The 27933-nt window shown below is 42.6% G+C and overlaps 1 long non-coding RNA gene across 3 annotated transcripts; it reads right to left on the reverse strand.

Moving 5' to 3' along the window:
- Positions 1–15188: 15188 nt before the first annotated feature.
- On the reverse strand, positions 15189–16751 carry LOC135546987 (uncharacterized). Of its 3 annotated transcripts, none has more exons than XR_010456656.1 (3): positions 16220–16751; positions 15738–16105; positions 15189–15558 (listed from the first exon to the last, which is right to left on the reverse strand). It is a non-coding gene; the product is annotated as an uncharacterized LOC135546987 (long non-coding RNA). The 3 variants fall into 3 exon arrangements; XR_010456657.1 differs by having other exon boundaries at positions 15738–15783; positions 15877–16751; XR_010456655.1 differs by having other exon boundaries at positions 15738–16751.
- Positions 16752–27933: the final 11182 nt, after the last annotated feature.

The following is a 27933-nucleotide window of genomic DNA, read 5'->3' on the forward strand; positions in this document are numbered from 1 at the left end:
CATTAATATGGTCAAATCCGGAAACGATCATCTCAAAAACAAGACATTTATTATTTCAGTGAAATACGGAACCGTTCTGTATTTTATCTAACAGGTGGCATCCCTAAGTCTAAATATTCTTGTTACATTGCACAACCTTATGTCATAATTACGTACAATTCTGGCAAATTAGTTTGCACCGAGCCAGGCGGCCCAAACTGTTGCATATACCCTGACTCTGTGTGCAATGAACGCAAGAGAAGTGACACAATTTCACCTGGTTAATATTGCCTGCTATCCTGGATTTCTTTTAGCTAAATATGCAGGTTTAAAAATATATACTTCTGTGGATTGATTTTAAGAAAGGCATTGATGTTTATGGTTAGGTACAGTCGTAAATGTGCTTTTGTTAAATCATTACCCCGTTTGGCGAAGTTGGCTGTCTTTGTTAGGAAGAAATAGTCTTCACACAGTTCGCAACGAGCCAGGCAGCCCAAACTGCTGCATATATCCTGACTCTTGTTGCAAGAGAAGTGACACAATTTTTCTACTTAAAATAAATTAAATGTTAGCAGGCAATATTAACTAAATATGCAGGTTTGAAAATATATACTTGTGTATTGATTTTAAGAAAGGCATTGATGTTTATGGTTAGGTTCACGTTGGAGCAACGACAGTCCTTCTTCGCCGCATCGATGATATGCAACGCAGGAGACGCTAGATAAACTAGTAATATCATCAACCATGTGTAGTTAGAACTAGTGATTATAATTGATTGATTGTTTTTATAAGATAAGTTTAATGCTAGTTAGCAAATTGCCTTGGCTTCTTACTGCATTCGCTTAACAGGCAGGCTCCACGTGGAGTGCAATGTAAGGCATGTGGTCAGAGCTTTGGACTAGTTAACCATAAGGTTGCAAGATTGAATCCCCGAGCTGACGAGGTAAAAAATCTGTCCTTCTGCCCCTGAACAAGGCAGTTAACCCACCGTTCCTAGGCTGTCATTGAAAATAAGAATGTGTTCTTAACTGACTTGCCTTGTTAAATAAAGGTGTAAAAAAAATAAAAATAAATCGGTGTCCAAAAATACTGATTTCCGATTGTTTTGAAAACTTGAAATCAGCCCTAATTGAGTTTGAGTTTATTTGTATTTTTACAGGGACGGTGCACATTAATCAACGTTTCAGTAAAAGTGCCGGTTTTAGCCAGCCGGCTAATTTTCAACCGCAGTCCCTGGGCAGGTTATTAAAAACAATTACAATATAGACAATAGCAACATAGAACAAGCAAGACATAGCAACATAGGACAAGCAAGACGTAGCATACAGACAGAGCAACATAGAGCAAAAAGCAGCAAGACAAAATTCATAAAAGCAACAGTGTTTCCACACCTCACAAGCTACAGACAACAGACAACATGGAAAGCGGCAACACACAGCTAGGGACCATGTTCACAAATCTGATTGACCTTTAGCCATGTCTTCAAGCATTTTGTGAAAGTGTGATATGTGGTGCAGTTATGTGTGTCTGATGGCAGTGTATTCCAGACATGGGAAGCTCTCACAGAGAATGCAGATTTACTAAAGGTGCTTTTCCTTAGGGGAACTATACAGTCACCTCTCATGGCAGACCTTGTGGATCTGCTGCCATATGTCTGGGTTTTCTGTTTAACAAAAATATTGAGTGGAGGGGGAGCCAGGCCATTAAGGATCTTGAATACAAGACATGCGTTGGTGTATTGCACAAGATTTTCCCAACTCAAGAGCTCATGCTTTCTAAGGAGGTGACAATGATGATGGCTATTGGGCTTCCTATCAAGCACTTTGAGAGCCTGTTTGTAGACAGACTGAATAGGTTTTAATGTTGTACAGCAAGCTTGGGCCCAACTAGTCAAGCAGTATGTTAAGTGGGGGAGTATCATAGAGTTGAAGTACAGTTTTGCTACCTCTGTAGTCAAACAATTTCGTATAAATCGGAAATTAGCTAGGTTGAATTTAGTTATTTGAATTGCCTTTTTCACATGCTTTTTAAAAGAGAGGTTGGAATCAAGTATGATGCCAAGGTACTTAAAATCGGATACCACCTGGAGCTTCTCCCGTGACACATAGACATCTGGCTCAGTAGCATCTGTTGCCCTCTTTGTGAAGAACATGCAGTTTTTTTCACATTGAGATGCAAACACGAGTCACTGAGCCACTTTGTAACCTGGACGATTACAGTAGTGAGTTCTTGTGCAGCTTGTTGTTTGCTCTTTGCATGCACATATATCACTGTATCATCTGCATACATTTGAACTTCAGACCCAGTTCAGACAGAAGGCAGATCATTAATGTACAGGCTGAACAGGAGGGGCCCCAGTATTGACCCTTGGGGCACGCCCACATCATAGCTACGATAGGGCGACAGCTCATTGCTCACTCTGACACACTGAGTTCTGCCTTCAAGGTATGATTTCATCCATCTCAAGGCATCAGGGGAAAAGTTGAACTTTGACAATTTTGTGATGAGAATCGCATGGTTAACAGTATCAAAAGCCTTCCTTAGGTCCAGAAACACAGCCCCAACAGCACCCCCTTTGTCCATCTTGGACTTCACATTTTCCAGAAGAAAGCAGTTGGCCGTTTCTGTGGAGTGTTTCGCTCTGAAGCCAAACTGCATGGAGTGTAATGTGAAGGGGCTGTTGTTGAGGTGGGCAATCAGTTGTTCTGCTACACACTTTTCAACAACCTTTGACACCACGGGTAGTATACTAATGGGCCTGTAGTTACTCACGTCAGCAGGGTCGCCTGATTTAAAGATGGCCGTTATTATGGCCGACTTCCATACCCTTGGAAACACACCGAGACCAATAGATGTGTTGGTGACCTTAGTAATGGGGCCAATGAGTGACTCTTTGTAGTTTTTAAGAAAGGTAGAGTCCATCCCAAACACATCTTTGGCTTTAGAGTTCTTTAGTGAGCTAATCACCTTGTTCACCTTTGACTCAGAAACCTCCCTTATGATGAAGACAGGTTGAGTGTCATTCACTAGCACTGAGCCCAAGAAACCGGTGGAGGGGTTCTGTGTCAGTGCCCTGACAGAGTCAATAAAGTAGGAATTGAAGGCTATTGCTATTTCGACTGCATCCTGTGTTAGATTGTTATTCACCATGATTTCTAGTCTTTTTGCAGTGTTACTATGGTCTTTCCCTGTTAACTTTTTTAGATTCTCCCATATCAATTTAGAATTTCCCTTTGCTTCACCAATTATGTTAATAAAAAAGTTTGCCTTGGCCTGTCTGATTTCTTTCATCACCTTATTTCTCAACATGGTAAACCTACGTCTGTCATGCTCTAATTTAGATTTTAGGGCTATTTTTAGAGCATAATCTCGTTCTTTCATCAATTTCCAGATTTCTCCATTTAGCCAAGGAAGAGTGCTCTTTTGGCCAGGTTTGGATTTGATTTTCTTTAGGAAGCCATTTATTGTAGTCTGGATTGTGGATAGAAAAACCTGACTATCAGCTTCCACGTCTGTATAGGACAAGAGATCATTCCAGTTTATTCCCTTAATTGCTTTTTCAAAATAGTTTAATTCACTCTTAGGTATTCTGAGTTGATCCGGTTTTCTAACAGTAGAGAGGTTAAACCTGCTCTTAGACAGCTTTCTGGCTATAAATGTCAGATTATGATCAGACAGCCCAGTAACCATATTGAATGATTTAGTCACTCTCTCTGGTTTATTACTGAACACCAAATCAATCTGTGTTTTAGAGCAACAAGTCACCCTGGTTGGCCCTTTAACTAGCTGTGTAAGGTCAAAGGTATTAGTGATCTGTTTGAGGGTTTTCCTACAACACTTGTCTTCATAATTAATGTTAAAATCTCCCATTAAGATGACCTCTTTCCCAAAATCACATTCCCTAAGCATGGTATTAAACTGATCAAAAAACACACTTTTGGTGGAAGGTGGCCTATACATTCCAATGAGGGTAAAAGACATTTGGGGAGACAGTGTAACTTTCAGGCCGATACATTCTAGTTCATTATCACATGACCACTCAATTTGTTTACATCGGATATGTTCTTTAATGTAAATCATCACACCCCCTCCTCTTCCTTCAATCCCGTCTCTCCTGAAAACATTGTAGCCAGGCACAATCAAAGCAGCATATGGAGAGTGTTTATGGAGCCATGTCTCTGAGAGGCAGAGAAAGTCAAGGTTGGAGTCTGTGAGTAGATGTTGAATTTGATCACTTTTTGGAATGACACTACGAATGTTCAAGTGCCCCCCTAGTAGTCCCTTGGGCTTAGCTCGTGGGTCCCAGATGACTCGAGAGTGATTGACACACTGAAAAAAGGCTGGGTTTAGGCCGTTTTGTTTCGTTTTGATTAGGGGCAGTTCGGTAGCGCAATTAACAATCCCTCCCGCCTGCACTGGATGCGGGGAACTAATTAAAATAGCTTGCGTACCAGAAGCAGAGTCAGGGATCGCATATAGCGACTCTGGTATGTTTGAAGAGTCAAAATCTATCCTGGAGTCGGGTGAGTCGAGAGAAACCATAGGACCATAGCACTCACCCACCTCCACAGCGGCGACGACATCCACCGCTCTCCACTCCGGTGCGTATCACTGGCTTGGTGATATTGGGCCCAGGATTGAGTTGTACATCCCCGGAGAGCAGGAGGGTAGTGAACAGGTAGTTTAACAGTTTCCGATAAATGTTGGACTTGTGTTTGTTACGCCTAAGCGGTTCAGTGGAATAAGGAGCGAGGTAGACTTGGCCATTATTCAGAACATTATGGTATGCTGTGTACTGTCCGCTCCCGTGGAACGGTGAACCAATGTGTTTGGTGTTGATATTCTCCGGTAGTAGACTGATTGTGTCATCCCAGCAAGGACGCACTGAGATTATCAGTAGAACAGCTACATAACTGACAATCATGGCAGAGTACTGGAGATAAAACACATAATTGCGCTTTAACTCTTTGCATGAGTTACTTAGCTGGGATCGGCGTATACCTGATGGTTTAGATAAAATTACAGCATTCGAATGAGAAGCGGCACTTGCCGCACCACCCTGTCTTCCGTCCGCCATTTTTCCGGTCCATGCAATATTACCAATGAGGTGTCATCTCTATGCAATATTACCAATGAGGTGTCATCTCCATGCAATATTGATTAATCGGCCACTCCGATTAATCGGTCAACCTCTAGTTTGGAGGATTGGTAGGGAAAGACAGGTAAGACCATCAGTGACTTGTCCTTGATGATAGAGGAGAAATAATATGGGTGATGTCATGGAGAGGTTGTCCTCTCTGGCGCCCTCTGCTGGTGAAAGTGAAACTTTATTGTCTGCCCCATAGAGACATTCACATCATTGTATGGCTCTATCTAGTTCACAGGAAGTTGTCTGACTGCAGTCTACATCCTTCAGGAAGTTTAACAGTTCAAGTGTCCCCCAACCGCCACAGATTCTCACTCCAACTAAAACCTCCCCAACACTGCAGGACTGCCATTGACCGCTTTCTGACTGCTGCTAGAGTTGCTCTATAAAGCAATATTATGTAGGAAACTGCTTGCTAGAGCTAGACAAGTACATGGAAGAGAAAAGAAGCCATACGTGACAGCACAGCAGAACTGATATAGGTCAGTACTCAGGCTTCAGGAATGTTACTGAAATGATGCACTGCACTGCCAAACTCAAAGATCAAGGAGAGAACAGAGAAACAAAAATGGATGGGTGGGTGGATGGAGAGGATGTCTGTATCTCTGGGGAACAGGAACAGAACAGTAACTTAATGCATTTCTCAGTATATGGAATATCATCAAGGGTCATTATTGCGGTTTCAGGATTACTATAAGGACAAACACTTACTAACAAAACCACCATAAAAATTGACTACGGAAGAATGCCATTAACAGAATACACACTAGACTACCTAATCTGTCCACTAGATGCTGAAGCACCCTGTGTGCTGCAAAGGTTGTCATTTATTGGGATGACTCGTGTACTGGAGGCAGCTCTGCAGGGTCGTCACTAGCTGGCACAGCCACAAAGTCATCAAATCTGCTAACCACGTGCCTAACCTTAAATTAAAGGAAAGATTAACCCATTCTGATTTGTATATTGTTTTGGTGCATTTGAGCAATGTTATATTGTTTACCAGGGTAAATATTTGTGGTGTATCTGAGCTATTGCCGTTCACGCAGACAGACATTTTGCCCGGTATGACGTAGCATTGCAATAAAGCTGCTCTCACGACATTGGAAGTGAGATTGCGAAAACATATATTATACATTTCAATACTGGCCAATGTCATAACGCTGGAAGTTGTCTTCTCCTGAATGAGCCAATGATCATATTTCTGCAATATTCCTACCTCAAGAAATGTGTAATTTAACCGAAGGTCCACCACATTTCTCCTATTTGTCAGCCTCTTTAGTCCAGGATGCATTGCATAGTGCTGTTGAGAATGTCAGACTCCACTCTGCAAGGCACATCAATCTGCAGTTTGAACATGGTGAGATTGTAGACACCTAAATTGATAGTGCAGTTTGTTTAGGGGATTTCACAGCTAACTAGCTACTTCATATGCTGATATTGACTTTGGTATTACTGTATGTAGCTATGTTTGCTAGCGAGCAATAGAGAAAGCATTGCATTGTGGGTTTTGTCGTCGACTTGAGCTGCAACAGATTTCCACAATGTTTTTCACGTTGCTACCAACCATATTATAATGACAAAATGAAACATTTATTCACAAACAAAAAGAAATTCTCACATATTACTGTTATTTAACATTGTAAATTATAGGAATTGGTGGTTTTGGGTGGATCTTTCCTTTAAGAATAATTTGGACGTTGAAATTGGCCCATCTAGTGGAAATTGCTCAGCTCTGTCTCCAGGACAAGATTTATCCCAATAAACCTGTGTGTGCTGCATGCGCACGTGGCTGCAGAGCAGATGAGTCCTCATTTCACTCCACATTCTGCAGCATCCTAACTGCGTGGCAGGCAGCACTGGTAATCCCTGGGCCACAGATTTATATTTTGTGGATTTCTTAGGCTCAGGCGATGCTTTTCTCATGTCCGTTCTAAACTGGAGGGTGAGAAAGAATGGACTCTGACAGAGTATTTTCTTTAGTTCCTTCCATGCAAGTTTCTCCTGATTCAGGCTCCATGGGCTCTGAGTACCCAGCTGATCTGGGGGGAGATAGCCGGGTACCAGATCTGTCTAAGGCTGGGGGGAAGAGCATTACTGCACTGAGTGTCATTCTGTTTTCAACAACTAGTTCCTCCAGCACTGTCCTGCTCGGTCTGTCTGAGCCTGTCACTCTAGTCAGCAGTTTACATAAGTCTGAGAGCTTCAGGCTAGGCTACTGTTCAGCACAATGTCATTCGTGATCTCTCATTATGCTGATGCCTATAAGAGCAAACAGGGACCGCTCAGATAAAACACCCACCCCATCCCTCGCTCACTCTGAGACGCACGCATGTGCACACGCACAGGCGGACACACACAGATGGACACACACAGACGGACACACAGGCGGACACACACAGGCGGACACACACAGGCGGACACGCACAGGCGGACACACACAGGCGAGCGCTCTGAATAATAATAACCATTACTAAAGCATTTGACAATGTTCTGCTTCCCTATAATCCCTAAAGGATTTAAATCCATGTGAATGTAACGTTGGGAAAAGGAGAGAAAGAGAGCTCACGCTTACTTGGTATCGTTCCTTGGCAGCCCGCTATGGGAGGAGTTCCCTGTTGCCATGGTAAAATAACCATAGAAAGGCTTAAGTGGCAGATCAGGTTCAAGACTCTCTTCCCATTGATTGCTCATGTGTCAAGGAGGGTCAAAGATCATCTACCTGATCAGTCAGCTACGCTCTTCAGGCTTTTAAATGAGAGATCTCTGATTTCTGAATGTAGGATGAAAAGCCGATCTTTCCACAGTGCTTGAAAGGCTCTGCTAATTAAAACTGATCTGCTTTGCTACGTAATAAGACAGCCAACAAAGCAAAAATATTTTACACACAGAGGGGAAAGTGTGTCCCTAAGGAGCCACCGTACCAGTGGGATCTCTCATACTTTACGGGCAGTGGCGACTGGCTCCATGTTTGCCAGGGTGAGCAGACAGAAATCAGAGACTGAAAATAAGCAAAGAGTCAGTATTAAGTGTTGCCAAGTGTTAGGTGAATGTTGAGTGCTGTAAACAAAGGCAAGAATGTGGTAAAGTAATGGTCTGGCTCTCACCATAAAGTACTACATCCCCCTCTGGTGAAGGCAAAACAAAGTGAAAGCCTCCAGCATCAAGTGTACTGTCAGGAGTTAGGCCTAACCTATTCATCAAAGTATGAAAGGACAGAGGGAGAAAGACAGACTGGGGATTTAGAACAGAGCCTGCAGCAGCATCCTAACAGTGAAGGTTAGTGGAAGTGCTTCAGTCAGACACTAAGTTATGTCTTCAACTCCAGACAGTCGGTTTATTCTGAGCCATGACGTTTGTAAAAATCCTATAACAAACAAAATATAAAGCCAAGGTCAAGCAGCACAACAACATCTGTCCCTATATATCATATATCACATCAATGAGGTCGCTCTTGCTGCTGGTGAGTCTTTGATCCACCTCTACGCAGACGACACCATTCTGTATACTTCTGGCCCTTCTTTGGACACTGTGTTAACAACCCTCCAGGCAAGCTTCAATGCCATACAACTCTCTTTCCGTGGCCTCCAATTGCACTTAAATACAAGTAAAACTAAATGCATGCTCTTCAACCGATCGCTACCCGCAACTACCCGCCTGTCCAACATCACTACTCTGGACGGCTCTGATTTAGAATATGTGGACAACTACAAATACTTAGGTGTCTGGTTAGACTGTAAACTCTCCTTCCAGACCCATATCAAATATCTCCAATCCAAAGTTAAATCTAGAATTGGCTTCCTATTTCGCAACAAAGCATCCTTCACTCATGCTGCCAAACATACCCTTGTAAAACTGACCATCCTACCAATCCTCGACTTTGGCGATGTCATTTACAAAATAGCCTCCAATACCCTACTCAACAAATTGGATGCAGTCTATCACAGTGCAATTCGCTTTGTCACCAAAGCCCCATATACTACCCACCATTGCGACCTGTACGCTCTCGTTGGCTGGCCCTCGCTTCATACTCGTCGCCAAACCCACTGGCTCCATGTCATCTACAAGACCCTGCTAGGTAAAGTCCCCCCTTATCTTAGCTCGCTGGTCACCATAGCATCTCCCACCTGTAGCACACACTCCAGCAGGTATATCTCTCTAGTCACCCCCAAAACCAATACTTTCTTTGGCCGCCTCTCCTTCCAGTTCTCTGCTGCCAATGACTGGAACCAACTACAAAAAGCACTGAAACTGGAAACACTTATCTCCCTCACTAGCTTTAAGCACCAACTGTCAGAGCAGCTCAGCTATATTTTAGCCCAAACAACTACCTCTTTCCCTACTGTATTTAATTTATTTATTTATTTTGCTCCTTTGCACCCCATTATTTTTATTTCTACTTTGCACATTCTTCCATTGCAAATCTACCATTCCAGTGTTTTACTTGCTATATTGTATTTACTTTGCCACCACAGCCTTTTTTTGCCTTTACCTCCCTTATCTCACCTCATTTGCTCACATCGTATATAGACTTGTTTATACTGTATTATTGACTGTATGTTTGTTTTACTCCATGTGTAACTCTGTGTCGTTGTATGTGTCGAACTGCTTTGCTTTATCTTGGCCAGGTCGCAATTGTAAATGAGAACTTGTTCTCAACTTGCCTACCTGGTTAAATAAAGGTGCAATAAATAAAAAAATATATAGTGCACTACTTTTGAACAGGGCCATATGGTCAACTGTAGTGCATACGATGAATAGGATGCCATGTGGGACTCACCCTAAATGTTTGGGTTCAGAGTCAAGACTCTGCTGCTGTGACAAATGGGACAATAAAGGCCAGATCTGAAAGGGGAAAAAACACAGGTCGTTGTAAAAGGCCATAAACAAAACAAAAAAAAAAATATTTGGGGAAATGTTATCACAGCATAGAGACACACAGCTGAGACCCAGGCTCTGGCTGTTTCAGAGGGGGAAAAGTACATTTCTATACGACTTCATTATAACAAAACACACAGGTCAGCTCCTCAGTAGTCTCTCTATGTCTCTCTAGAGGAGCATATAGTTAGTTCTTAATGAAGAGTCAATCAAAGGTTGAGATAAAAGACAGCAGCCATCTGTCAGTGAGGAAATCCACCCAGCAGGCTGAAGGGCAATGTCAGTTAATTGAACACTGATAGAACTTTGAGATATCCCCGCGTCTATGGCAAGACAGACAGGTCACTTTCTCAGTGGTACTCTTATGGCTGTAGCAAGGGCAGTAAAGTATTATTTGTATTATTATTAAACTATCCAATTTTATCATCCAGAATATATATTACAGCAAACAATATGTACTGATAGAAGACAATTTTTTGGAGAGAATGTATAAGAAAGGTATGATGTTTATGAATGACATTGTAAACAACCAATTCATCTGGGCATATGGAGATGTATGCTGAATACAATATGATATAGAAGAAAAAGAAACACACACCTATTTAGGCGGGGTGCTGGCTAGCGGAGTAGAAAACTAGAAACAAAAAGAGAGCTCAGATGCAAAAATGTAATGACCAACGTTTCGACGTCGAAACATCTGAGCTCCTAGAGTGTGCGAATACAAAATTATAACCTACTCATTGCAGCTCTGCCACAACAATGGAAAAGGCCATTTTTAAGAGAAAAGAATGAATTGGTTTGTCTGACACATTCAAAATCATAAATGGCTTAAAATTACTAATAGAAATCAAAGTTTTACTTACATCAAGAGAGTTGACAACTATGCTGCATAAAATTCAAGATAGTTGGGAACAGACTCTCAATGTCTGAACTGATATCTATTCTGCAATCGTCTATGTGTCGGGGGGCTAGGGTCAGTCTGTTATATCTGGTGTAATTCTCCTGTCTTATCTGGTGTCCTGTGTGAATTTAAGTATGCTCCCACCAATTCTCTCTCCCTCCCCTCCTGGAGGACATGAGCCCTAGAATCATGCCTCAAGACTACCTGGCCTGATGACTCCTTGCTGTCCCCAGTCCACCTGGCCGTGTTGCTGCTCCAGTTTCAACTGTTCTGCCTGCGGCTATGGAACCCTGACCTGTTCACAGGACGTGTTAATTTGTCCCGCACATACTGTTTTCAACTCTCTCTCGCTCTCTCTACTTCACCTGCTGTTTCGGCCTCTGATTGCTTGGCTATGAAAAGCCAACTGACATTTACTCCTGAGGTATTGACCTGTTGCAACCCGTACAACCACTGTGATTATTATTTGACCCTGCTGGTCATCTATGAACGTTTGAACATATTGAAGAACAATCTGGCCTTAATGGCCATGTACTCTTATAATCTCATCCCGGCACAGCTAGAAGAGGACTGGCCACCCCTCAGAGCCTTGTTCCGCTAGGTTTCTTGCTAGGTTCCTGCCTTTCCTATAATATCAGTGTGTGGTTGGACCTGCAAACTGTATTGCTGGAGGATTTGAAGGACCACAGTCAGTTAATAGGAAATATCATTGTCGTGGTCATGGGTACATTTTTTATTTTGGGGGCAATTTCATCTGAAATGTTGCAGATAAGGAGGTTAAAGTCCCTAGTGAGACACCATAGGAGAATGGAGGGGTGTATTGGGAGAAGAAATGGTAGAAGTATTATTTACTGGGAAAGATGGGTTGATCTGTGCCTGTCTGAAGGGTGGAATTGATGAGTGTTGGAATTATTGTGTACACAAATGTACAGTATAAATGTGAGGTCCTCCAATCAAAGGTGAGGGTAGGGTTATTGTCTGTTTTGCATTTCACTATTTATATTTGTTGGTTTGGTTTCATGCTGTGAGCGGTGGGCTGGTCCTGGTCGTTATGGTTGCGCTCACTTCCATGCTTGGTTTTTCCCGCCCTTGGAAAATCCCTTTTGCCGGCATCTCAGGGCAAGCACACCCACTGACCAAAACACCCATCTCAGGGCAAGCACACCCACTGACCAAAACACCCATCTGCATTGTCTATGTATTGTATTGGATTGTTGTTGTTTTAAAAAATATAAGTAAACTATATATATATATACACACATATATACATACACATACACTGAGTGTACAAAACATTAAGAACACACATACACAATCTGTCTCAATTGTCTCAAGGCTTAAAAATCCCTCCCCTTCATGTACACTGATTGAAGTGGATTTAACAAGTGACATCAATAAGGGATCATAGCTTTTACCTGGATTCACCTGGTCAGTCGGTCATGAAAAGAGCGGGTGTTCTTAACGTTTTGTACACTCAGTGTAGACAATTTTGTATTCATTTTAGCCATTGAATTCTATTGTGCAAATATACTGTGTGTTATAGAAAATAATACATGCTCTAGAATGTCCTTCAAGCCAATCAGAAAGGTGTATTCAACATTGCCATGGTATAATGAGATTCAACAGGCAGTTAATGTGTCTTGTCTCAGAGCTCCAATAGATCATGTGTCTGACTCAGGGCTTCATTTAGTTCTGATGGGAGAGAGAGCAGAGAGAAAGAAAAGGAAAAGAGGTCGTATCTGAAACCATTTCCTCTGAGCAGGAACGAGCTGCAACAAACACTCAAACCGGACAGTTTTATCTCAATGTCTTCATTCAAAGGAGCAGCAGGTAGCCTAGTGGTTAGAGCGTTGGACTAATAACGGAAAGGTTGCAAGATCAAATCCCCGAGCTGACAAGTGAAAATCTGTTGTTCTGCCCCTGAACAAGGCAGTTAACCCAATGTTGCTAGGCCGTCATTGAAAATAAGAATGTGTTCTTAACTGACTTGCCTAGTTAAATAAAGGTTAAATATATAAATAAAAAGCAGGCAGAGTGAGAACAGAGAGAGAGAGAGAGCTTTGACTGCTACGGTTAGAACTGTACTAGCATAAAGCAAAGGCTTGTTTAGCATTTGAGATATTTTCTCACACGTGAGCTGGGGAACGTGGAATATGTGGTGGGCCCACACCCCCATCATATAAACACCGTGCTGAAGCTGAGCGAAATTGAGAAAATCAACAATGTTCAACAACACACGTGAATGACAAAAACTCTCTGAAGAACAGATTAGTAAGCTAAATAAAAACCCAGTTGGTAACATGCACGGACTGTTTTTTCCTGATGAGTGGCAAACCTTCAGTAAAGCTTTGGCAGAGCCACCCATGCCCGGGCAAGAAGGTCCTGCACACCCTAACACAGACCTCAAAGACATCCATTCATTACTAGGTCCACGTGGGCAGACAGCTATTCACAAAATACACTTGGTTGGCATCCTCATGGACAAAGTTAGAAGTGAACAAAAGGGACAGTCAGAGAGTTTGTTTATCGTCACTGATTTCAGTCTCTCTGTCCCTCTAATCAAAAACATCTTACATCATTCAAGATCCATCTAATAAAAACAAACATGTTTTTATCTTCTTATCTAATCAACAACATTCATGTCTGTATTTATGTATCACATTTCCCAACAACAGTGATGGAGTCATGAGAGTCATTGAGAGCCATTGAGAGTCATTGAGAGCCATTGAGAGTCATTGAGAGTCATTGAGAGTCATTGAGAGTCATTGAGAGCCATTGAGAGTCATTGAGAGCGTACAGATGTAGGATCTTAATATTAGCCAGTTTGCTACAGGAGGAATAATCCTGAAATGTGAATTATAATTCATGGACATATTTGTGGGGGTTGATACATTTTTTCTAAGGGAAAATCAAGTCTGAAATGTTAAATTGCAAACTTCCAAAGCCTTTTTAAACATCAATTACACTACAAGTTTTGTACAAACCATAACAAATTGTTAGTTTGAATTAACAGAGCTTTATACTGCATCACTGTCGTTTAACTCCCTACTATCCCCTTGGACAAGTAGGCTACTGCTGGTACTAAAGTAACCCTTAGCTTCCCTTACATATCTAACTCTGGCATTTGGCCTTAATGTTTGCAATTGGATGAATGGGTAAAGGTTATTCTTACCAGGCCTCTGGTGTTATGTCCATCCTTCACACACACACACAGCTGTCCAGGGTCAAGTTAAGTACACCCTGTCACCAGCCCTACTCTGCCCCAGTGACCAGCACTGGAATGATACTCTGCCAGTGACCAGCACTGGAATGATACTCTGCCACAGTGACCAGCACCACCCCAGTGACCAGCACTGGAATGATACCCAGTGAGCAGCACTGGAATGATACTCCCACAGTGACCAGCACTGGAATGATACTCTGACCACAGTGACCAGCACTGGAATGATACTCTGCCACAGTGACCAGCACTGGAATGATACTCTGCCACAGTGACCAGCACTGGAATGACCAGTGACCAGCACTGGAATGATACTCTGCCACAGTGACCAGCACTGGAATGATACTCTGCCACAGTGACCAGCACTGGAATGATACTCTGCCACAGTGACCAGCACTGGAATGATACTCTGCCACAGTGACCAGCACTGGAATGATACTCTGCCCCAGTGACCAGCACTGGAATGATACTCTAACCCAGTGACCAGCACTGGAATGATACTCTGCCCCAGTGACCAGCACTGGAATGATACTCTGCCACAGTGACCAGCACTGGAATGATACTCTGCCACAGTGACCAGCACTGGAATGATACTCTGCCACAGTGACCAGCACTGGAATGATACTCTGCCACAGTGACCAGCACTGGAATGATACTCTGCCACAGTGACCAGCACTGGAATGATACTCTGCCACAGTGACTGCAATGGTTTCCTAAAGGTAGATTATTAATAATGTTTGTGTGTCAGTCACAAACCAGTCAGTCCAGTCACCCTACAGCTCAACCAAGAGTGTGTGTGCGCATCAGTGTTTCCTCTGGAAAATGTGTTAGCTTTGGGGGAAAGTTAGCGGGGGTTCCGGTGTCCTCCCCCCAAACAAAATATGTATAAGTACTGAAAAGCTTGGTTCTGGTGACTTTTTAAAAGAAAAAAAATCAAATAAACCATCTAAAATATAATTTCCACCCCCAGAAACTAGTTCAATAACATATTGGTAAAATTATTATTGTATACAGGATGCAATTTAAAGTTGAATGCTGCAGCTATCTAAAGAAACACAACAGAGACCTTTGAAATAAAAAAAAGTTTATCTGGACAGAACAGAGGAACATGAGACTGAACATGAATTAGAGTCCACTAATTCATGTCCATCACAAAAGAAGGATGTTGGAAATCTCTTTCCAGGTTCTGACAAAAACCTAGTTCTAACATAGTTTGCAGCCCTTGTCAGAGCACTTTATTCTTCCAACGCCCTCCTGTAATTGAGCTCCTTGATGGGAGGGCCGTTGATGGAGAGCCGCTGATGGAGGGCCGTTGATGGAGAGCCGTTGATGGAGAGCCGCTGATGGAGAGGCCGTTGATGGAGAGCCGCTGATGGAGAGCCGCATGCAGGTGGATAGATGCTCTCCCTGCAGTCTGTTCCTCAAGTCTGTTTTGACCTGCAATAACAGAAAGAATAATACGAGAAGAGAGAGGGACAAAGAGGATGTACTTTCACATTTAAATGTTCTTGCTTGTTTCATTGCAGAGAAGTCCCTCACAATTAGCGGAAGACACTGGTATAGTCAGTGCGATCGCTGCCAGCTGACTAAGGCAGGGGTAGACTGCCCTCACTCACCAAACTGCGAGGCCAGCTATGTCATTGCTGTCAGCTGGTCCAATCCCTGAAATACATGAAAAACTGAAAGATGTACAAGATTAAAGAAGAGCTAATAGTGGTAGTTCAACAGGAAAAAGGGTTGGGCAACATGCCATACCTTCAATTTTCCAACTAGCACGTTGCTTGTAAGAGGGCCACTCTTGTAGCACAGCAGCCTCTGACGCTTGCAAGAACTGCCTGGAGAGGAGGGTCAGGTTAAAAGGTGTTTATCCTCTCACTAGAGAACGCAGCCTGAGGTCCCAACATACTGAAGGCCCCCAGAATCTCCAGGTGTTGGAACCTCCGGTTTAGGCTGTCCTGGAGGCCAACAAGATATGGATCCATGACTAAATTACAGCACAAAATAGAAAATAAGTGCTTAATAGCTGTTAGTTTTAATTTATCCAACACACGTGATGTAACATTGGTTTCATCACAGCATTTGAAAACAAATGTTTTACCTCCTCTCTGAACCAAACCCAGAACTGCTCCCTGGTCTTGGTCTTCTCCACCTGGCCTCCTCTCCCTCCAGACCCATTGGGTCATCGAGGTCCTGGTGGAATTGGCTCAGAAAAACACACATAATGCTGTAGACTAGTATAGACTAAATATGCACAAACATTTTTAGCCCTTAGATTAATTAAAGGATATTCGACTAACCATGTGGCGTATTATATAGCCACGGCTTCAGTCTGTAAATATTAAACCACTTTAAATCCCATTAGGATTGCCTGTGGTGCGCACTTGGCCTTACTCCCCTCTCCTTTTCTCCTTCCAGCTCCCTTCCTGGCTCTCTCCTTTCCTCTGTTCCACTCTTGCTCCCCTCTCTCCTTTTCACACCTCCATCTCCCTTCTTGGCTCTCTCCTTTCCTCTGTTCCACTCTTGCTCCCCTCTCTCCTTTTCACACCTCCATCTCCCTTCCTGGCTCTCTCCTTTCCTCTGTTCCACTCTTGCTCCCCTCTCTCCTTTTCACACCTCCATCTCCCTTCCTGGCTCTCCTTTCCTCTGTTCCCTCTTGCTCCCCTCTCTCCTTTTTCCATCTCCCTTCCTGCTCTGTTCCACTCTTGCTCCCCTCTCTCATTTTCGCACCTCCATCTCCCTTCCTGGCGCTTTCCTTTCCTCTGCTCCATTCTGTCCCTTATGCATCCCTACCTCACTCCCGGGATTCCGCCTCTTCTCTGTCTAGTAAAGTAAGCCATACACTTGTTATAAAAACGATAGCTTACGCTTTTAAAGAGTTAGCTAACAAAATACAGTTTGTCCCTGCTCCCCCTTTCTCTTTCGCTGCTGCAGCTGGAAATATTTAAATAAAGTCATCTGAGAAAAAAGTTATGTAATCGAAGACAGATAAATGTAGCTATCTTGCTTGCACTTGATACAGTTCCAAACGAACTAGCTAGCTAACTTGCTAGACTAGTAACGCTAGTTAACCATGTTTCCATCATCAACATAATTGTGGATATTGGATAGATAATTGCTGTTACAATTGCGGCAGCAATATTATAGATCTAAATGATGCTAGAAGAGTTAAGGTTATAGCTAGCTTCTGTAGTTAACAAGCTGGCTAGCTGACTTTAGTCAAATAAACTAACGTACCTTTCCTTCAGTTCCTCACGCAGAAGCACTCTGAAGTGATTCAAGTGAATTGTGCTTCGCGCCGCAGAGCTTTTGTATCGAGCACTGGTCACTCGCTCACTGGTTGCCTGCCACAGCTCACAGAGCTAAATAACCTTCAGAAGTGTGTTGAACCAAGACAGAATATCTATTTACCAAGAAAAGTGAATGTGCTGTACAGAACTGTATTGAAACTATGTTTGGGAGAAATAGGATGTTTCTTTTGGTGTGGCGAGAATGATTATGTTGTGGAGCAGCGCCACACTTAAACGAACGCAAAGGAATCACTGGTGTGCATGCTTAGAGAGAGTGTTTCTAAAATGTTCTCTCTTGTTTAACATGCCACTGTATAACCAAGATCATTTCACCATAATATGTGACTCGTTTTAGGAAACTCGGCGCATGTCGCACATCACTACTTCAGAGGAGATGTGATTTTTGGCAGAACTGCCTTCTGTAACGTGAACTTTCATGTGCCTTAATAACAAACTTGTATGCCATCTGTAAATACAAATAAAACATTTAAATTACGAGCCTAGTTGGTTTAGCCACATAAAGAGACAGGAACCTTCCCGCTATCCATGATTGGTTGAGATAATAAGTGAGCTGTACATGCCAAGAGATGAGTTCGGATTGGTCTGCCATGTAGCACACTTCTGTCTATAACATGATCTGGTCAGTATGTGTAGGTAATCCTTTCTAATGCGTCTTTTTTTGAAAGATACTGTAAAGGTGTTGTTCTCCACTTTCTACAATCAGTGGAAGTAGAGTATGATAGCTAAGAGGATGGAGAAAATTCTGGTGTTTGATTGCAAATATGCAGACGGAGTCGAAAAGAGAAAAAACAGAAGGCTGTTGTATTAAACACCTGTCTCCGGATTACATCCTCAAACTATGGGCAACCATGGCATCTGTGATAGAGAGGGAGAATCGTCCATACATGTATACGGGTAAGACAGTCTAGCTACATTTTCAGATATTACACGTATCTAATTTAGTCAGTAAGTTGTTTTCATTTTAAGTTAAAGTGTACTGTTAGCTGGCTCTCTCGCTAGCTAAAGTTACGTGTATGATGTGTGTAGTTATATTATTCGTATCTCAGAGCCATTTGTATTGCTAGTTATAGCCTAATGTTAGCTAGCTAACATTGAACGTTATGAGTTGGGATTATGGTTCATTGTTTAGCTAGCTAGCTATATGTCTAAACAAAATACTCAACTATGCAAGTAACCATTTCAATAGAATGTTCATGATGTCACTGCGACAACTGTCGCTAGACGTAGATGGTAAATTCTCTCTGGCTATCTACTCCGATTTCAGAGCACTCTCGTCTGAGTGTGCCAGAGCGCAGAATAACTGATGAATTAACGAACGCTCAACATCCATTGAATATGACCGATGTCAGTAAATGTTGGCAAAAAAAGTTATTCAATTGTTGCCAGCAGCACATTTGCAATCACCAACGTTAGCCAGATAGCTTGGGTGCTCCTTGGCCAGAGCGTCCAGTGTGCGCTCTGAACGCTCTGAGAGCGGAAAAACTCTGAATTTACGAATGGACTATCTGACAACACTGAGTTTACGGACGCCCAGAGCACACTCTGAGCACCCTTTGACCTCCAGAATAAATTTACGAACAAACCTGTAGTATAAACCAGCCTTTAGTCTTGAAATTTTTGGTTGTTTAGTACACGGCCTCACATGTGAATCCTTAAAGAGATGGGTGGGGCTAAATCTAAAGAGGGTATGAACGATGTTGAATGGGTGTAGACAAAAAGAGCTCTCCAGTATGTGTACCAAGACATTCAAGGGCCATTTTCTCAAAAGTGAGGTTACAAGTAACTTTCAAAGCAAATTACTTTCCCATTGTACCTCAACTGTAGTGTATGATATATCATTTTCCAGCTCTGAGTCTCTACTTTTATCCAATGCAAAAAATACCATTTCAAATGTTGCTACATAAAACCGAATTGAGACGGTTGGTCACGTATTGACCAACTCCCTCAGAGCTCCATATCAGCTCTCTGTCACGATACACAGGATGTAGTCTTCCAGGCCAGGGAGGGGCCAGGATCTGTGTGGTTATCTATTGAGTGGCCGTAGCCTAGTGTGTATGACAGAGATATCTTTTCATTATCAAAAAGCAGCTGGGTGTAAATATGAGGTCAGCTTTTCCTTCTGAATGTCTTCTGCCTCACGCAAAAAGTTATACAGATGTTTCTTGACAGGGCAGAAAGCAGCTTGACCTGATGCATGGCATGCTACTGCACACACACACACACACACACACACACACACACACACACACACACACACACACACACACACACACACACACACACACACACACACACACACACACACACACACACACACACACACACACACACACACACACACACACACACACACACACACACACACACACACACACACAAACACACAAAAAACAGCTTATGAGCAAGTGGTCAGTGTTTAGTGCAGGGCTTTATGAGCCAATGGTGGACCTGGTTAGTACTGCTTCGAGAAAACAGAGTAGAGGAATCAGAGAGTAGTATTACCTAAAACCTGCCTTTGTTAGTCATTACAAAATGGCCATCTTGCATGTGCAGTTAAATGCATCACGGTCAGCACTAACTTATCACTGATTGAACTCTAGTATAGTATACATAAAAGAGCAGCCATTAACAGACTTACACACACACACCATCTGTGAAGTATTTTTGCTGTGCCCAAATCCACTGTGTGTGTGTGACACAGCTTGCACTGTGCGATCCTCTGAGTGTGTGATTAGAAGGCTTTCTTTTGAATCTGAATTCCCTCTGCTGCTCCTCCTCTCCTGCTCTGTCTTTCTCCATGTTCTTGACCATCTCCTCCCGTTCTTCTTCCATCCCTTTAACGAGCCTCAACACACACACACACACACACACACACACACACACACACACGTCATCATAGTAGGCTACTGAGGGGAGGACGACTTTTAATAATGGCCAGAACGATGCAAATGGAATGGTGTCAAACACCTGGAAACCATGTGTTTGATGTATTTGATACTATTCCACTAATTCAGCTCCAGTCAGAACGATGAGGACAGACCTTGTAGAAGACAAACAGTCTTAAGATTAGCTAACATACCATAGAACCCCCCCAGGATTTAACAACACAATGATGCTTTCTAATCAAAGCACCAGCTGACACATTCTAAACACAGCTGAATTCGCAGTGACTTGGCTAGGACCCATTACCCAGACAGAGTTATTCTCCTATATGGTCCAGCAGAAGAATATCAACACCACATTTTTAGACAGACGTCAAAGACGTTTGTGGATCCTGCAGCCTCCTGTTCTGAAGAGGGAGAGGCACATCTTCGAGGAGACCTCAATAAGAGACATTTACCCTGAGGAGACTAAGGAGACCTCAATAAGAGACATTTACCCTGAGGAGACTAAGGAGACCTCAATAAGAGACATTTACCCTGAGGAGACTAAGGAGACCTCAATAAGAGACATTTACCCTGAGGAGACTAAGGAGACCTCAATAAGAGACATTTACCCTGAGGAGACTAAGGAGACCTCAATAAGAGACATTTACCCTGAGGAGACTAAGGAGACCTCAATAAGAGACATTTACCCTGAGGAGACTAAGGAGACCTCAATAAGAGACATTTACCCTGAGGAGACTAAGGAGACCTCAATAAGAGACATTTACCCTGAGGAGACTAAGGAGACCTCAATAAGAGACATTTACCCTGAGGAGACTAAGGAGACCTCAATAAGAGACATTTACCCTGAGGAGACTAAGGAGACCTCAATAAGAGACATTTACCCTGAGGAGACTAAGGAGACCTCAATAAGAGACATTTACCCTGAGGAGACTAAGGAGGAGACATTTACCCTGAGGAGACTAAGGAGACCTCAATAAGAGACATTTACCCTGAGGAGACTATGAAGGAAAATACATTTTACTTCATTAAAGTCCCCTCAATAATGCTTATTGTACAGGATGACTTAAAGTTAAGACAAAGGTACAGTGAGATTACAGGTACAGTGACAAACAGGGACCACGCAGCATCTTATCGCCAAAACAGTAGAAACCAAAACAGCAGAAACCAAAACAGACTCTACTCCAGCCTCACGAAGCAGCAGGCTGACGGGGTGAGAGATTTCTCACATTAAACTGCAGGGAGGCAGAGGCGTGAAATACAACGTTTAATACTCTGTTTGAAATGTCAACAGAATGATATACACTGAGTATACAAACCTATTTCCATGACATAGAAGACTGACCAGGTAATTCCAGGTGAAAGCTATGACACCTTATTGATGTCAGTTGTTAAATCTACTTCAAATCGGTATAGATGAAGGGGAGGAGACAGGCAAAACAAGCATTTTTAAGCTTTGAGACAATTGAGACAATTGGATTGTGTACATGTGCCGTTCAGAGGGTGAATGGGCAAGACAAAAGGTTTAAGTGCCAGGCGTACCAGTTTGTGTCAAGAACTGCAAAGCTGTTGTGTTTTTCACGCTCAACAATTTCCCGAGTGTGTCAAGAATGTTCCACCACCGAAAGGACATCCGGCCAACTTGACACAACTATGGGAAGCATTGGAGTCAACATGGGCCAGCATCCCTATGGAACGCATTCGACACCTTGTAGTCCATGAGAGGGCAAAAGGGGGTGCAACTCAATATTAGGAAGGTGTTACTAATGTTTGGTATACTCAGTGTGTGTGCATGTGTGTAAAATAAATAAATAAATAAATAAATAATATATATATATATATATATATATATATATATATATATATATATATATATATATAAATAATATAAATAAATAAATATATATATATAAAACACACATATAGTTGAAGTCGGAAGTTTACATACACCTTAGCCAAATACATTTAAACTCACTTTTTCACAATTCCTGACATTTAATCCTTGTAAAAATTCAGTCTTAGGTCAGTTAGGATCACCACCGCTCCAAAACCACCATAAAAAAGCCAGACTACGATTTGCTACTGTACATGGGGACAAAGATCATACTTTTTGGGGAAATGTCCTCTGGTCTGATGAAACAAAAATAGAACTGTTTGGCCATAATGACCATCCTTATGTTTGGAGGAAAAAGGGGGAGGCTTGCAAGCCGAAGAACACCATCCCGACGTGAAGCACGGGGGTGGCAGCATTATGTTGTGGGGGTGCTTTGCTGCAGGAGGGACTGGTGCACTCCACAAAATAGATGGCATCATGAGGAAGTAAAATTATGTGGATATATTGAAGCAACATCTCAAGACATCAGTCAGGAAGTTGAAGCTTGGTCGCAAATGGGTCTTCCAAATGGACAATGATCCCAAGCATACTTCCAAAGTTGTGGCAAAATGGCTTAAGGACAACAAAGTCAAGGTATTGGAGTGGCCATCACAAAGCCCTGACCTCGATCCTATAGAACAATTGTGGGCAGAACTGAAAAAGCGTGTGCGAGCAAGAAGGCCTACAAACCTGACTCAGTTACACCAGCTCTGTCAGTAGGAATGGGCCAAAATTCACCCAACTTATTGTGGGAAGCTTGTGGAGGGCTACCCGAAACGTTTGACCCAAGTTAAACAATTAAAGGCAATGCCACCAAATACTAATTGAGTGTATGTAGCTTCTGACCCACTGGAATTGTGAAATACTGACTTTAAATATATTTGCCTAAGGTGTATGTAAACTTCCGACTTCAACTGTATGTACAGTGGGGCAAAAAAGTATTTAGTCAGCCACCAATTGTGCAAGTTCTCCCACTTAAAAAGATGAGAGGCCTGTAATTTTCATCATAGGTACACTTGAACTATGACAGACAAAATGATTTTAAAAATTCCAGAAAATCACATTGTAGGATTTTTAATGAATTTATTTGCAAATTATGGTGGAAAATAAGTATATGGTCACCTACAAAAAAGCAAGATTTCTGACTTTCACAGACCTGTAACTTCTTCTTTAAGAGGCTCCTCTGTCCTCCACTCGTTACCTGTATTAATGTCACCTGTTTGAACTTGTAATCAGTATAAAAGACACCTGTCCACAACCTCAAACAGTCACACTCCAAACTCCACTATGGCCAAGACCAAAGAGCTGTCAAAGGACACCAGAAACAAAATTGTAGACCTGCACCAGGCTGGGGAAGACTGAATCTGCAATAGGTAAGCAGCTTGGTTTGAAGAAATCAACATACATCCATACATACATTGCTGTGGGAGCAATTATTAGGAAATGGAAGACATACAAGACCACTGATAATCTCCCTCGATCTGGGGCTCCACGCAAGATCTCACCCCGTGGGGTCAAAATGATCACAAGAACGGTGAGCAAAAATCCCAGAACCACACGGGGGACCTAGTGAATGACCTGCAGAGAGCTGGGACCAAAGCCTACCATCAGTAACAGACTACGCCGCCAGGGACTCAAATCCTGCAGTGCCAGACGTGTCCCCCTGCTTAAGCCAGTACATGTCCAGGCCCATCTGAAGTTTGCTAGAGAGCATTTGGATGATCCAGAAGAAGATTGGGAGAATGTCATATGGTCAGATGAAACCAGAATATAACTTTTTGGTAAAAACTCAACTTGTCGTGTTTGGAGGACAAAGAATGCTGAGTTGCATCCAAAGAACACCATACCTACTGTGAAGCATGGGGGTGGAAACATCATGCTTTGGGGCTGTTTTTCTGCAAAGGGACCAGGACGACTGATCCGTGTAAAGGAAAGAATGAATGGGGCCATGTAACATTAGATTGAGTGAAAACCTCCTTCCATCAGCAAGGGCATTGAAGATGAAACATGGCTGGGTCTTTCAGCATGACAATGATCCCAAACACACCGCCCGGGCAACGAAGGAGTGGCTTCGTAAGAAGCATTTCAAGGTCCTGGAGTGGCCTAGCCAGTCTCCAGATCGCAACCCCATAGGAAATCTTTGGAGGGGGTTGAAAGTCCATGTTGCCCAGAAACAGCCCCAAAACATCACTGCTCTAGAGGAGATCTGCATGGAGGAATGAGCCAAAATACCAGCAACAGTGTGTGAAAACCTTGTGAAGACTTTTCAGGCGTACCGTTTGACCTCTGTCATTGCCAACAAAAGGTATATAACAAAGTATTGAGATAAACTTTTGTTATTGACTAAATACTTATTTTCCACCATATTTTGCAAATAAATTCATTAAAAATCCTACAATGTGATTTTCTGGATTTTTCCCCTCGTTTTGTCTGTCATAGTTGAAGTGTACCTATGATAAATTACAGGCCTCTCTCATCTTTTTAAGTGGGAGAACTTGAACAATTGGTGGCTGACAAAAAAATGTTTTGCCCCACTGGATGGATGGATGGATGGATGGATGGATATATATCAAATAAATAAACTATACAACAAAACAGCAGTCTGTTTTATCCTACACAATAAAACAGACACATGGTAAACAAGAACAATCGTTCTCTATTAGAGAGTTTGAAAACAACAGCCACACCATGCACTGCCTGTTGTTTTTCAATCTATATGTTCACTATCTAGGCACTAGGAACTGGGCCTACAATCTCAAATTGCTACATTGTCTCACTAGAAATATACAAAATAACTAGACAAATCCTGAGTTAATATGATTTTCTCTACCTTACAAATCACTGCCCCCCCCCCCCCCAGAGAGTGAGAGCGGAGAGAGAAACAACCATTCGCCTCTGAGCCCTGTGTGTTCTGCCCTTGACATGAAATAGTCCATTCATGCTCTTACCTTCCCCGGTTGTCATAGTGCCTAGCCTTCCTTCCATGCAGAGCAGAGTGAAGAGAGTGAGTGAACAGTCAGGGAGAATGTTGCTTCACGTCTGTGTGTGCGTCTCTCTCTGCACTCTCTCTCTCCTCCTGTTCTAGTCTGGTGACTACTGCATCATCCAATACCGCTGCCATCGCTCTCATTTTACATTTACATTTTAGTCATTTAGCAGACGCTCTTATCCTGAGCAACTTACAGTATTGAGTGCATACGTTTTCATACTTTGTTTTTTACATACTGGTCTCCCCTGGGAATCGAACCTACAACCCTGGCGTTGCAAGTAGAGGGCTGCAGGTCCAGACAGAGATCATTGTGGCGAGGTCTGCATTTGTCATGATGCGGGCGGTCAGACTGATGACTTAGGGATGTAAAATGTTGTTATTCCACAAGGCCTACTTGCTGTATTAAAAGCACATCTTTATCTCATTGTTCACACTCTCAGAATTTGGTGCTTCAAACTGGGACCATAGCTGGCAAGTGAGCTGCGTCACATATGCCTAAAATAACATTGCGGGACTGCGGTTGGGTTCGGGACAAGTTCTTGCTGTAGTGTGTGGAAGTCGGACAAAAAGCCCGTGGGGGTAGGCGGGTGCGGTATGAAAAGCTGCAGGTTCTGGCGGGATGAAGAAATCAGTTCTCGTTGCAAATGCCATGGTGTACCAACTGAGCCACATGGGAACACATATCAAAAGGCTCAGGCTGCAGTGCACCCCTCATTTGCAGAGAAGTGACATTTGGACTTTTAGTAACAAAAAACACCACTCAAATCAGATGAAGGTTGGCATGTGATTTACAGAAGAAACATCAGAGGGTGAACATACAACACAAACTGAGTCAATGGATGGCTTCTTTATCTCATGAGTCATCTCAACAGTACCGATAAGCCTTCTGCAAGATACATCTGGGGACTTAGGCCAAATCACTGTGTTGTGGCAAATGTGACTTCTACAGTAAGTCTATATGAGATTCACAGCCACAATCTGACAGCAGCAGCCTACACATCACAACCTTTCACTTCTACAGGAGGAAAACCCATCGCTTCTGCGTCAGCAGTCAGGACATTCTAACATCCCATCATATCCCAGGAGATGAACTACTAAAGTTTCTATTTCCTGTCAACTAAACTGAAGCATGTTCTACTTGTAGCCGATGTATGCCTCTAGGGAATACAGATACTTTACCATTACAATGACAGATGAAATTCAGTAGTTTGCAATGTCAATAGCTTTTCCTTTGGTTTCAATCCATTAGCAACATTTCTCCGTGTTCCTTTGAGGTAAGACAGATGGAGGTTGAGGTTACGCTGGTCAGATGGAAAGGAACAGGAGAGCTATTCCTTCAGTTCCCTGACTAGCTGGGAGCATTCTGATCCCCATCTGTGTCTCCAGGTCCTAATGGCTAGGGGGCCCACACAACGATGGTCAGCACCGAGGGTAGTATTCATTAGGACACACTGCAGCAAAATGTTTTGCAACAATGAGTGTTTCTAATTGGTCAAGTTCAGGTAGTTCCTCCGTGTTTCAGCCCGTTCTGTTCCATTTGGTGCCTAATGAATACGATCCATGTCTCCGCAGTTGAAAGGTCCTCATTACCATGTGTGCTGTTGACTGGCCTCCTCTCTAAGTTACACAGAGAAACTATTTCCCTCAGAGCTGAGAGCTGAGCTCCTTTTTACAAGGTAAGGGAACAATCTTAGTCATCGCTCTTAGCTCTGTCATACATTAATTTGAGTTGAACCGTTTGGGGAAAACAAAAGCGCCAAGTGCATAATGAATGGTGTAATATTACTTTTCATTTTCCAATTAAAATGTCATGAAAACAGCATGCGTCTGAAATGAATCTGGAAATATGATTTTGAAGAGTGAGGGGGTGAAGCAATATAGCCGTTACACAGAGAGGCTTTCTTGAACGTTTTTTTTTCCCTTAAATGTCTGACTCTGATCAACATTAATGTCAAAAGCTTTAGAGAGTGGGTTGTTAATGCTATTATGCACAATAAAACAGAAAACATCTATTAACTTCAATTAAATATAATATTATTACTGTGTTGCGTCTCAGGGTGATTTCATTAACATGAATGATTTGTTGTCTCTCTCAGTAAAGTCCATCGGAATTGTCCTTAAGGGAGAAGTTACTGTCTGAGGGCATGGAAACAGTTCCTAACTGCCGAGCAGCTTCCACACTTCCCCTCAGCTCAGGTAGAATGGCTGTCCTGTCCCCAGTCAGCTAGAATGTGACGGAGTCAGCGAGCCCTTGCCCACGTCACAGCTCTGGTTACACACTGACAGTGGACACTGAAACTGCTACGACAAAAGGGACTGAAACGCACACATAGATAGCTATATAGAAGGTATTTGTTTCTTATTTTTACATTTCTAAACATTTCTAAAAACCTGTTTTCGTTTTGTCATTATGAGGTATTGTGTGTGGATTGATGAAGAAAAAAATGATTGAATCAATTTTAGATTAAGGCTGTAACGTAACAAAATGTGGAAAAGGTGAAGGGGCCTGAATACTTTCCAAATGCTCTGTATAGACACACACACACACACACACACACACACACACACACACACACACACACACACACACACACACACACACACACACACACACACACACACACACACACACACACACACACACACACACACACACACACACTTGAAGGGATTACAGTGAGTCTGATCTGGCTTGGCTACACTGAGGGAATGCAACATCTGAGACCCAGAGGTGGCTGCCCTCCTGTGGGGAAACTC

This window comes from Oncorhynchus masou, chromosome 10 (genome assembly GCF_036934945.1).
Source record: "Oncorhynchus masou masou isolate Uvic2021 chromosome 10, UVic_Omas_1.1, whole genome shotgun sequence".
Lineage (NCBI taxonomy): Eukaryota > Metazoa > Chordata > Actinopteri > Salmoniformes > Salmonidae > Oncorhynchus > Oncorhynchus masou.